General features: G+C 46.8%; 1 pseudogene; it reads left to right on the top strand.

The window, feature by feature from the left end:
• LOC110308961 overlaps positions 1-11123 on the top strand; it is a 30338-nt pseudogene extending 19215 nt beyond the window's left edge.
• The last annotated feature ends 2778 nt before the right edge of the window (positions 11124-13901 follow it).

Raw genomic sequence — 13901 nt, 5'->3', positions numbered from 1 at the left:
TGTCTTGTTGGTTTTTTGATTGATTGATTGATTGATTGATTGATTGATTGTTTTTCAGACAGAGTTTCTCTGTGTAGCCCTAGCTGTCCTGGAACTCATCGCTCTGTAGACTTGGCTGTCTCAAACTCAAAGATTTGCCTGTTTCTGCCTCCCGAGCGCTGGGATTAAAGGTGTGTGCCACCATGGTCAGCCAGATCATGATTCTTAATGTTAGATACCAAAGACCAGGGGGCTATATCTGGTTTGGGCCTTACAAAATGTCCTAACATAATGTAAAAGTAGAGAGGAATGTACACGCATGCAGATAAGATAAAACATGGGGGTAGCCTCTACTTGTAACAATGGTTCTCATGGTAATTAATGCAGAGCCTTGAGAACGGGATTAATCTTAACCACCACCCACCCCACACTCCAGCACACAGAGGACCACATGCTAACATGATCTCCAAGCTGTAGCACCTTCACAGTGCAGTCAGGTTTCAGGCCTGTAGCTAACATTTGACTTTAAATCTGTAGTGAAAGGCATGGTAAGCCAGACTTGGTGGCACATGCTTGTATGCCAGCACTCAGGAGACTAAGGCAGGAGGATTGCTGCAAGTTTGAGGCCAGCCTGTGATGTACTGAGTGATCTCAACCACCTTCCTCCACATAAAAGAGATGGCAGGATGATTCTCTGGTCTATGTGGCAGGAAGAAGGGAAGAAAACTAGGGTAACCTCCAGCTGGTACCTGCTGGGACTTCTCCTTTAAGGAGTTGTCCCAGAATCCCCACTTTTGACTCCACCTTAGCTTACTGGCTGAGCATTGCCATTTGGTCAACCTCAGCAGCAAGGGAGTCTGGGAAGGCAGTGGATTTCCCTTTGACCTCTTGGGAGGTACTGGGATGGATGGCGGCTTGGCGTATTTGCCACAGGGACCTATCACTCTTGCTTCTCTTCCCTTGTTTTCTACTACCAACAACATTCGTTACCTTGTGGGCCACACCTGGCTCTACCAGTCCTCCCCCTAAAAGCGTTAGAATTTATCCTCTTATTCATTTATGGGTAGGCACCCACAGAGACCCACAGTAGAAACCAAATGGGTTTCTGCCTTAGCTGCGGCAGGTCACGGCTCTGCTCTTTAGTCATGGCTGCCATGAGGCTGTGTGGATGAAGATGTTAGCCATTGCATTGCCCAGTGGTCTCCAGGGTGGACTCCTGGGCACAGAGACTCGTAACTTCCTTAGCTCCATGCCTTTACATGTGGTACCTGGCACACACAGGGCACAGAGCAAACATACCTCCAGCAAATACTGGCCTTAAGATCAGATGACGTCAGCCTGCAGGCTCACTGCCAGCTCCAGACAGGAGACTTCCTTAAGGAAAGGGTTGGGCAGGGAGCCTCCAGATGGCCCCTGTTCCCCTCTGCACTTACCTAAAACCTGAGATCTTAAAGAAAGGTGACTCTGTAGCACAAGATCCATCTGGGTTCCTGGCTCAGGGTCACAAGACATTTAGCCTTTATCCTCACCCCAGAGCCACTGGGATACAATACAGAATCCCTGCAGGCCGTTTTTAAACTCCAGAATATTCCAGGCTCTTCTGTATACATCCAACACAAAACAAAACAAAACAAACAAAACCCTGCTCTTAGCAAAGGTACCCCGTGAGCTAGCTGGGCCAGAGCACCCCCTTCCATATCTGAGCACCTTCTAAGTCTGTTCAGGCGGCTCATGCTCCGAGCCCCCAGGCAACAGCTGGGGACCCAGGCCTGTCTCCCGAGAGAATCCTGTTGGGTGGGTTTAGTCAGTAGCCCTCTTGTCCCTGAGGTGCTTCTTAGCCAATTTTCCTCCTCTGATCTCAATCTGCTCCTTAACTCTGGACTCTCTCATGCTCCTGCTTCACACAGAAATCTGAGCCCAGCTCCTTATCCACAGTCCTAAGACAGTGCTTCTGCTTTCTCCCTACCTTTCTCTCTATAGTCTGCTCTCCCTCCCTCCCTCCCTCCCTCCCTTCCTTCCTTCCTTCCTTCCTTCCTTTTTTCCTTCCTTCCCTCTCTCTTTCCTTCTCTCTTTCCCTTATAGCTAAGGATGGAACCCAGGATAACAGTCATCTAGAGAAGCACTCCACCACTGGACCAAAATCCCCAGCCTTATAATTTTATAATAACAAAAATTTTAAACAATTGTTATTGACTCTTTTTTTCTTCTTCTTTAAAGCTGAGAGACAGGCCTGGTTCCTCTTGGTTCTTGGCTTGGTTCCTGTGGGAAGTTTGGGACTGAGGACTTTTGACCAACAGAAGGACAAAAGTGTATTTGACTTCAGACATGAATGATAAATATGTGTCCATCACACAGCCTTTGGGCATCGTGCCCAAAGATATAGCCAGATGACAAGAATCAAAGCCACCACTCTCCCTTTGATATGGAGGGTCCCTCCCATTCATTTTCCTGCAGGTAGGCATCAGATAAAGCTTTCCTTAGGCCCCAGCAAAGGTCAAGTTTCTCCTTGGCCCCAAGCCCTGTCTGCCCAGTGAAGGGCATGAGAACTTGATCCAAGCTTTCTCTCCTGCCCTTTACACATCTCCAGACTAGCCTTGTCTGCATCTGGGACAGTTTTTTATTCCAAAACTCAAGGGTTAAAAGGATGGACCATGGGAATGGAAGAATTAGTCAGAGCTGGGGTCTTGTCCCCTCACCCCTTCCCCTGCTGCCCACACAGGACAGAATTCCCACTAATTCTTTGATCTCTGGGTGTTTCTCCTGACCCCCTGGCATTTTAGTATGGGCCGTGGGAGGCAGACCTGCACCCTGGTACTGGACTTCAGACGATTCCTCTTTCAGCCCTGCAGGAGTCCTCTCTTTAAAACTCACGCTCATTAGAAGCCAGTCCATCAAAGGCACTGGTGACCATGAAACTGGGTGCTGCATTCGTCCCATGGTTATAGCGGTCAGATAAGGTTGGTTGTTTTCCTGAGGCTCTGGCAACAAATGTTATTTGCTTTTGGAGGGCGGAAAAAAATTACTTTCCTTAAAGTTTCCCCTTTGCAGGTTTTAAAGACTAAGAGTGGGGCTGGAGAGGTGGCTGATTGGTTAGGAGCACTGGCTGTTTTTCCAGAAGACTTAGGTTCAATTCCCAGCACCCACATGGCAGCTCACAACTGTCTGTAACTCCAGTTTCTGGGGCTTCAGAAGCCCTCACACATGCAAAGCACCAATGAACATAAAATAAAACTAAATTACACATACATGCACACACACTCACACACACACACTCACACACTAAATCCCATTTCATAAGAGATGTATCCCAACTTCTTAGTTTCTAAACATCATCATAGCAAATACTAAGCTGCATTTGGTAGTTTGTATAAGCAATGATCATACTATAAGTTAGAATATTTATTTATATCTTAGGTCCTTCTTAGGGTGGGAGGTTAACCTGTCCTGTGCACCTGGCCAGCTTGGGAGAGGTGACATGGTGCCTGGCACCTCTGGGAATGCTCTGAGTCCAATGCACCTGAGGTGGCTCATTAAGCGCCTCTCACTTCCTCAGCCTCCTGTGTAGGACACCTTCTGTCTTCTGGCCTTGCCTGCAGATCGCCCTTTCCTATCCAGCTGTGTCCTCAGAGACCACTCTATATGGCGAAATCCTGGAACTCCAGCATCCCATGGCACAAGCATGGACTGGAAGGATGGAGAAGAGGAGATGAGATCTTACTTCTGACCCCCCACCCCCACCCCCACCCCCGCAACCTTCTAGTAACTGTTGTAGGCCTTGGCAAGACTGTCTATCTCCAGGCTTCTGGCAATATCCCGTTTCCCCTTTGGGTGCAGAGAAGGTAATTTTGCTGTCACTGAGCTGGTCTAGGCACTATTCATGTGGTTTTCCTAAGCCAGGGCCACACCTCTGTGAACACTGGCACTGAGACAGGGGTGCCAGTTCTAAACTGAGGGATGCTGAATATGAAGTCTCCCAAAGCCACAGTGCCAAAGAACATCGCTCCAGTCCCATTCCCCAACTCCCAACCCCCACAACAGACCCTGTTGGAGTCTGCTAAGAAGATACTGTCCACCAGCTTTGTCTGAGAATGGATTATCAGACTCAACTTTAGAGTGTAAAAGGTCCTGCTTCAAACCTGAGTGGAAGGATTGTCACCCAGAGCCAAGAGTAGGAGTATACGGGACTGGCTGGAGCCCTTAGCCTGTTACCAACACACCTCGCACCCTTTTGTTGAATGACATCCCCACAATCTGCCTAGTCTTCACTTAGTTAAGCAGAAAAATGAACAGTGTCCCCAGGGCCTTTGTGTCTTCATTTCTGAAGTTTCCCACACCATGGGAGACGGAATGAACAAGGTATACATTTTTCTCTTGCTGACCTAAATTTCATTATAATGCTCGCAGAACCCTCGGGTTGGAGAGAGATGCCAACCTTTTCAGCTCTGCACTGGTCTTCTTCTGGCTCCTTCCCTCCTTTCTTTAGGTAAACTTCCCTTATGGTTTTTGCCCTCCCTGTTGCTTACATTCCAGATGAACTCCTGCCTCCTTTTTGTTCCCGCCCCCTTTCCAAAAAACCCCCCATCTCTCAATTTTGAGATGTTAGCCAAGTATGAGGAAGAAATTCCATGGCTATTAATCTACACCAGGTAGGCTGACCACTCTGCCTAACTCTCTTTACTCCTTAGCACACCGGGTCTCTCATGGGTGAGTTTTGGAGCACATGGGAAGAAGCTAAGGGTCTGTGTGTCTCCCATCTGGAGGGGAGTTGCATCCTCTGTCTAGGCAGAGGCTATGCAGGAGAGAACCTTTGGAACTCAGTCCCTAACTCCACCACTCACCTGTGTCTGCTAGGAAGCAGGCAGGTGTCTCCTCTCACTCCTGCCTCTCAGGGACTTGCTGGACCCAGAGGCTCCCAATGGTCCCTGTGTTCTCCTCATGCCACATGGAACCCTCGTTTGGAATGGGGAGACTTTTCCTTTCTTACTGTTAAAGGTTTCTTTCTTTACTTTTGCTAGAGGAAATGACTGCCACCAACCTCCCCATAGGCTCCAGAGCTGAAGAATACAGAAGAAGCAGATCCAGCTGGCCTGTGCCAGTTCTAACGATTACCTGGGTTTCCGCTTCTGTGCACATGTTTAACTTAGAGTTAACCTTAGAGGACACATTCAAGAGGGAGGAGAAGGGAGACACTAGCAAAGGAAAGAGGGACAATGAATAAAAGAGCCCTGCCAGCCATCACGTTCTCAGAGGTTCCTCACCTCCACCCCTGTCACCCAGGAGGAAGCTTCAGTTCCTGCCAATCAGAAACCCGACAATACCCTATAGACGTCTGATACCACTGCAGATGTTTGGGGGAGTCTGTGAGGAACAAAGAGAAGCAAGCATGATTACATACATCCCCTACCTCCAAAAAAAGGAGTAGTTAGTTATACTCCTCTGGTTCATCACAGCCATTAAAAGTGAGACCACAGGGCTGGAGAGATGGCTCAGCGGTTAAGAGCACTGACTGCCCTCCCGAAGGTCCTGAGTTCAAATCCCAGCAACCACATGGTGGCTCACAACCATCCGTAACGAGATCAGACACCCTCTTCTGGAGTGTCTGAAGACAGCTCCAGTGAACTTACATATTATAATAAATAAATAAATCTTTAAAAAAAAAAGTGAGACCACATAACAGGAGTCACTTGAAAAGAGAGCCCATATGGTTCTTTAGTCAAGCATGTGTGCTCATGTGTGTGTGAGCACATGTGAGCACACGTGTGTGTATGTGTCTGTGTGCACGTGTACATGTGTATACTCAGGTACACTCACGTGTCTGTGCACATGTGGAGGCCAGGAGTGCACATCAGGTGTCTCTCTCTATCACTATGTAAGTTGTTAGTCAGGGTCTCTCTAAGCAGGAGTTTGTTACTTTTGCTAGAATGGCTGGCCAGTGAGGTCCCGGATCCACTCCCAGTAAGGGCTCTCAGAGGCCTGCGGCCACATCGTGCTTTATTACTGTGGGTGCTGACTGTCTGGACCCGGGTTTTCATGCCTTTTGTAGCAGGCGTTTTACCCACTGAGCTGTCTCCGCAGCCCCTCACGCTTCCACTTTTGAAGGGGTTGAATGCGTCTGTTTACTTAAACATGTCTGGTAGCTAATGAACATACCCACCTTCGAGCTGCTCTTCTCACTAAAATCTAGATGCTAGCACAGCATTCTGATGTCTGACGTCCGCACAGGAGGTATGGCCAGTGTTTCCTCTCTTCCTTGTCTTAAGTTGTTTCCGATCATGTTGGGGTGGTTCCTGCAGCCTGCTCTTGGGAGCCAGTGACTTCAGAGAGATGTGCAAACCACGGAACATGGCACTTAGCCTATAATCTCAGCACTCTGGAGACTGAGGTGGGAGACTCGGGTTTGCAGCCAGACTGGGCCACACAAGGAAGCCATCTTTCAAGCAAACAGCATGGCCACTCTTCCTGCACCTTATCTCATAGCGGGGAAGGGAGAAAGATTCTAACGTGGTCTTTTTTAGTCTGTTTCTAGAGCAAAACATCTGAGGTTGGACACTTTACAAGGAAAGATGTTCTATTTAAGTTGACAATTTTAGAGCCTGAAAATCGAAGACTGTGATGGCTCTATGTATCCCCCTTTCTGCTAAGGCTCAGAAAACATGGACGGTGCCACATGTTACAGATGGCACCATGATGACAGTGTACCTGACAGGACACCTGAGAGATTTGGGGAGACTTGATCTCTACACCACCTCTCCCCCACCCCAACCCTCCCCCGAGGGAACTGATGGCAGTCCCTTGGGAGCCATATTAATCTCTCTGAGAGAGGCATCCCTGATGACATAATCACTTCTCTTAAAGCTCTACCTCTTAAAGGTCCCACCACCTCTACCCTGGAGACCAAGCTGCAAGCTCCCAGCAATGAACTTCTCAAGCATACTCAGACTATATCTAAACCATTGCAGGCTGTATAGATCAAACAGACAAACCAAACCAACGTCTCACAACTATAAGGAAGTCTTAGGATGGATGCACCAACTTAGTCCAGCAGATAGGAAGCCCTGGGTTTAGTCTCCAACATTTGAAAATAAAATAGAATCTTCAGCCATAGCGCCATCATCGGCTGCTTTCTCTGCACAAGGTCAGACAGCTGCCTTCCATGTTGAAGTCATATATTCTTAGGGGCTCAGCAGACTAACCCCAAACATTCTGGGCTAGGCCAGAGGGCAAAGGCTGTTGGACATACATCTCATGAATCCTGTTGCTTCTTTGTGTGGAGTCAGTTTGGATGCACAGGCTCTAGAAACACACCCCATTGCCAACCCTAGTCTTGTGGAGTTGTACCTGGAATATGTGGAGTTTTGGAACCTTCTCTTCCCATAGGCAACTTTTGCCCAGGGTATCTGAAACAGCAAATACATTAGGGAATTAATAATAATAGTACCTCTGGGTAGAGGAACATTTTTATTAGATATTTTCTTTATTTACATTTCAAATGCTAGCCCAAAAGTTCCCTATACCCTCCCCCCGCCCTGCTCCCCTATCCACCCACTCCCACTTCTTGGCCCTGGCTTTCCCCTGAAATGGGGCATATAAAGTTTGCAAGACCAAGGGGCCTCTTTTCCCAATGATGGCCATCTTCTGCTACATATGCAGCTAGAGACATGAGCTCTGGGGGTACTGGTTAGTTCATATTGTTGTTCCTCCTATAGGGTTGCAGACCCCTTCAGCTCCTTGGGTACTTTCTCTAGCTCCTCCATTGGGGCCCTGTGTTCCATCCTATAGATGACTGTGAGCATCCACTTCTGTATTTGCCAGGCACTGGCATAGCCTCACACGAGACAGCTATATCAGGGTCCTTTCAGCAAANTCTTACTGGCATATNCAATAGTNTCTGGGTTTGGTGGCTGATTATGGGATGGATTCCCGGGTAGGGTAGTCTCTGGATGGTCCTTCCTTTTTTCTTAGTGGTGGAGGAACATTTAAGGACTTATTTTCTACTTTAAACATTCCTGTGTATCCCAATGGACCTATGTTGCTTTGGTGACTTCTATTTTTTTAATTAAAAAAAGAGAAAAAAAAAGCCAGCAAGGCCAAGGCGGCCCCACTTCCTCTTCTTCATTGTTATCCTGCCTCCTCCTGCCCCAGAAATTCTAGCCCCGGAAACTTCCCACAATCAGTGCTCCTGATGTTGGCTCCAGTCACCTTCCTGAAGCCAAGGCTGCAAACCTGTTTGGTCTCTTCTAGTAACTCCCAAGGACTCTGAGGCAGCATGCCCTCCAGCTTCAACAGTTTGCAAGCTTTTCAAAGGCTACTTTGGTTTCCATGTTGACCATTTGCAACAACAATGGCATTTACAGAGTTGAACCGTCCTTCCTGCAGATTCCTCCCAGTCCGGGGTGCTCGAGCCTTTGTGTCATGTGGTGGAGTTTTTGCACAGAGCTTATACATTTCCTTTTGAATACCTTAAATCACCTGTAGCTAACTTGTAAATAGTACAAAGTAAATAGACTGTTCTCTTTAAGGAATGACAACAGAGTCTGCATATGTTTAAAGCACACACTCACAAGAGCAAGCACCCATGCACTTGCGCGAGAGCAAACACACACACACACACACACACACACACACACACACACACACACACACGGGCACACGGGCACATGGGCACATGGGCACACAAACAATGCATGTGTATGCGCAGGTATCCTGCACATGTCCTCTCAAGTCTTTGGACGTCAGAGGTTAGCCAAGACTCAATCTCAGAAGCCCTTGTCCTCTGAGGCAGGGTCTCTCCCTGGGACCCAGGGCTTGCCAATTAGGCTAGGCTGGGTGATCTGTGAGCCCTAGGAACCTACCATCTTTGATACCCTACTGCTGGGATTACAAACATGTGCCACCTTGCCTGTTGTTTTAAGTGTGCACAGGGAATTTAATCCAGGTTCTCACGCTTACATAGAAAGCACTTAACTGAAGGAACTATTTACTCAACACCAAGCAAATACACAGTTTAAAAAGATATACATTTCCTCCTGTCGTTGGTTGTAGTCTCTGGATGTGGAAGACTGACTACACGTACTGTGTGCCCAGTCTCTGTTAGCATTTGCAAGTGTTAATGTTTAATCTTGTTTCTGTTTTGAAATTTAATAATTATTATTATTTGTGCATGTGTGCACAAAGAGAGAGGGGCACAGGAGCCCAGGTGTGTGAGTTATCTCCTTCCACCTTTATGTGATCAAACTTTGGCTGTCTGGCCAGAGTGGCAGATGCTGAGCCACCTCACTGGTCCCTTAACATTTAATCTCGTTTAATCTCCATGGGACTCCAGGGACTGGGTATTATTATCATAGACGTTTTACAGGTGAGCAAGCTGGCGTGATAGAGAAACTTGCCGGAAGTCACACAGCTAGTGACTGGCCGAGCTAGAATCTGAATCTCAGCAGTCCGCCCACAAAGCCTCTCCCGTGGAAAATGTGGGGAAAGCTGTTTGCCCTGTGGTTGCTGTTGGTACATTAGGGACAGAGGTGAAGAAAAGACAATGAGAGACATAAATCTTCCTCCAAGAAAAACAGTGACAGAGAGAGCCAGTAGCCAGTCGTAGTCTAGACAACTCTCATAGAACTGCTCATTCACAGAGGCAAGGAGCATTTGAAGTTCTCTCAGCCTCACTCCAGTTCCCCAGCAATCATTAATGGGAAACTAAGCGCTGGAGGAAAGTGAACTCCCAGAGCCCAGGGGAAGCAGGAAGCCCAGCCGACCCAAATGCCAGGCACCCATCACAGCAGGGTGTGAGCCCATCCATTTGCCTCTAGATAGCTGAAATAAACAAATCACCCCCCCCCGCCCCCAATTTGGCAAAGGTTTCTTGTTGTTACACTGTCTGGGAGACAACTGATACTCATAGCTATGTGAAGAAAGCCAGGGCTTTTGGATTCTGATTAAGAGGCAGATGGAATCACTACTAAGAAGGTCTGTGGGTGCAGCTCCCCAGCTGTCACCAGGCTGCTGTCCCTTGAGGGAACTGCAGGCAGTTTGTGTGAAGTCCCCTTCTTGGCCTCCCACTCAGCCTTAGGCATCTCTGTAGCTTTCAGAACAACTGTTGAAAGTGAAGACTGCAGAGAGGATGTGTCCCACCAGTAGCTTAGGGTCGTGTCCAAAAGCCTTAGCTAAATTAGAAAAGCCAGTTAGGGAAACCTGGAGAGCCCCTGGGTTTTCTGAGGGAGCCACTGGCCACTTGTGAGGATCCTTTTGGAGTGACAGTGGCTGACACTATGCAGAAGCTACCTCGGACTGGGGACAAAGGCTTCTTTAAAGCCCTAGATAAACATCACTTGAAAGGGATTGCTAGATGCTAGGCTCTGCAGACCTAATGTCCTGCAGCTACTTAGGAAACAAACAAAATATTCAGTATTTTATTTACAGAGACACCTTAGGAGATATCTATATCTATATCTATATCTATATCTATATCTATATCTATATCTATATCTATATCTATATCTATATCTATATCTATATCATCTATATATTTGAAGACATCTCTTAGATTTTTATAAACATTTCCTTTTTCAAAAATATTCCCAGCTGGCCCAATGGCAGAGGTGAAGAGCAGTTACCCTCCGGACCCTCTGATCATGTTGCTACGAGGAGCTTACAGGTTGTGTGGCCTACAGCCTGTGCACCACCCTGGCCTTCTGCTCGCTGCGACCCTGGGCACTGAGTGCCGCTCACTGGGCACCGGATCTGTTTTGCTGTTGGTGCGTAAAATGACAGAGAAACATGAATGGATAACAACAGAGGAAGGTACTGGAATGGTGGGAATCGGTGATTTTGCACAGGAAGCTTTGGGAGATGTTGTTTACTGTCGTCTGCCTGGAGTTGGGACAAAATTGAAAAAAAAAACAAAAAACCAAGAGGAGTTTGGCGCTTTGGAAAGCATGAAGGCTGCCAGTGAGCTCTCCTCGCCTCTCCGTCAGGAGAGGTAACTGAAGTCAATGAAGCACTTGCCGAAAACCCAGGGCTCGTCAACAAATCCTGTTATGAAGATGGTTGGCTGACCAGGATGACACTGAGCAACCAACCCTTCAGAGCTGGATGAATTCATGAGTGAAGAAACATATGAGGAGTACATGAAGTCCACTGAGGGGTGACCATGACACCCCTCCACTTCCAGATAAAACTGGATGTGACCTGTTCGAGCATGCTTGCCTTAAACTAGTGGAGAGTAGAGGACTTGAAATACCTTTTAGCAATACTGATGGAAAGAAACTGTTCTTGACTGTGCTACTTAAGACCCACCCCCAACTTCCTAAAGGATTCAGATAAACACCATGTACAGATTTTTGATAATTGCCATACTAAGTATTTAGACTAGGGGTTAAGCCCTGGTGTTTAGAATTCATAAGATCATCTGAGGTGAAAAGTGGTTATGAGGCTGGATTTGGTGACAGATCACCTTCTAATCCCAGCACTCAACAGGCAGATGTTAGTTCAAGGTCAGGCTACACAACAAGTTCTAGACCAGCCACAGCTACATGGTCTCAACCCTACCTACCGGTTATAAGACTTTCATAAGTCAAGATAACAGTAGCGTATCTTACATAGTTTTGTAACGTGCCCATATCCACCACTGGATTTGGCTCAGAGACTTAGTATCTTCTCATTGGAAATGCCTAGGAATGCAGGGAAGTGTTGTACAGTGTCAGAGGAAGGAGAGTACTGTCTTTGTTTCACCATGTGCTGTGTTGGCTGTTGTTTTCCCACCGTGAAGCAACGACTTTGCAACATGAGAAACAAATAAAGCATTCATCCTCTTTGTTTAAAAAAAAAAAAATTCCCAAGTATATCCTTGGCAAGAATTTGGTAAGAACTTTAAAATAATAAGTAAAAGAAAACATTGTCTAAGAGTCAGTCTGCCTGCTTGCCTGCCTGCCTAGTTATCTATCTGTCTATCTATCTATCTATCTATCTATCTATCTGTCTGTCTGTCTGTCTGTCTGTCTGTCTGTCTGTCTATCTGTCTGTCTATTTATCTAATATTCAATCTAATCCTCAAAGTCTATGCCATTGCTTACTGTACACTTGCTGAAGCTCCTTCTCTCTTACTGTAGAATGGAACCAAGCATCTGTTTGGTAAGTGCTGTGTGACTTAGAGGAGGTGGTCCTTGTAAAGTTGTTGTTGTCATCGTCCTTCTTCTTCTTCTTCTTCTTCTTCTTCTTCTTCTTCTTCTTCTTCTTCTTCTTCTTCTTCTTCTTCTTCTTCTTCTTCTTCNCTTCTTCTTCTTCTTCTTCTTCTTCTTCTTCTTCTTCTTCTTCTTCTTCTTCTTCTTCTTCTTCTTCTTCTTCCTCTTCTTCCTCTTCTTCTTCTCTTCCTCCTCCTCCTCATTATTCTAAATCCTAATTTTATAATCATTTGTGATTTCCCCCACCCCCTGCCTCCCAGCCCCAATTTGCCCTTTGTCTTTGCAGGGACAAAGATGGAGCAAAGACTGAGAAAATGGCCAACCCAAAACCAGCCCGATGAAACCCATCCCATGGGCAGGCACCAGTTCCTGACATTATTAATGCTACTCTGTTATGCTTATGGGCAGGAGCCTAGCATAACTGTCCTCTGAGAGGCTCTGCCCTGCATCTGACTAACCGATGCAGAGACCCACAGCCAAACTCTGGATGGAGCTCTTGGAGACTTTGATGAAAGAGTTAGGGGAAGGATTGAGGACCTGAAGGGGATAGGAACATCATAGGAAGACTAACAGAGTCAACTAACCTGGATACCGAGGGCTCTCAGAAACCGAGCCACTAATCGAAGAGCATGCACTGGCTGGACTGAGGTCCCAAGGCACACATGTAGCAGATGTGCAACTCAGTCTTCATGCAGGTCTCCCAACAACTGGAGCACGGGCTGTCCCTAAAGCTGGTGCCTGTCTATGGAACCGGTTCCTCTGTACACGGGAGGAGGAGTAACCTGAGGAGTAGTTATAGTTAAGTACCTAATACAAGTTGCTCTTTGTGTGCTAGGTGCTGGCATTGTGCCAGGTGTTCAAGCTCTCTTGTGCTCCCAGCCTCTTCACAGAAGTTCTCAGTGGTCCTAGAACCTGACACACCACCATCAACAAGGAAACACCAATTCTCAGGACTCACTCCACATAACCAGGAGCAGAGGCCCCACAAGCTTCGATGTAACTTCAGGAGACTGAAGGCTGGGACAAGCTGAAGAACCACCAGTGAAAACCCACGTCCCATCTGTCTTGTGTTCTTGATGAGGCAAAGCTTTAGTGAATTGAGTACCGGTGTTTGCTCAGACACTTGTTGCTGTTGTTCCAGAGGTATGGAGGCATGTGCCTGTACCTAGTACTCAGGAGGCTGAAGCAGGAGGATTTTGAGTTTCTGCTAGCCTGGGCTATATCGTGAGACCCAGTCTCAAACAAAACAAAACAAAACAAAACAAAACAAAACAAAACAAAACAAAAGCTATACACACAAGAAAAACAAAAGTCAACCACCCCACGTTCTTTAATTCCTGTACACATCAAAAATTAATTCATGTCTGCCAAGAGCTGTCCATCTTCTGCATATTTTAAAAAAAATATTTATCTGTTTTTTTTTATGTATGTGAGTACACTGTAGCTGTACAGATGGTTGTGAGCCTTCATGTGGTTGTTGGGAATTGAATTTTAGGACCTCTGCTTGCTCCAGTCGGCCCCGCTCACTTCGGTTAACTCCACTCACTCAGTCCCTGTTCGCTCCGGCCTAAAGATTTATTTATTATTATACATAAGTACACTGTAGCTGACTTCAGACACCAGAATTGAGAATCAGATCTCATTACAGGTGGTTGTGAGCCACCATGTAGTTGCTGGGATTTGAACTCAGGACCTTTGGAAGAGCAGTCAGTACTCTTACCTGATGAGCCATCTCGCCAGCCCTTC

This window comes from Mus caroli, chromosome 14 (assembly GCF_900094665.2).
Source record: "Mus caroli chromosome 14, CAROLI_EIJ_v1.1, whole genome shotgun sequence".
NCBI classification, from domain to species: domain Eukaryota; kingdom Metazoa; phylum Chordata; class Mammalia; order Rodentia; family Muridae; genus Mus; species Mus caroli.
The sequence above is the reverse complement of the archived record's forward strand: the minus strand, read 5'-3'. Positions and strand labels throughout refer to the sequence as shown.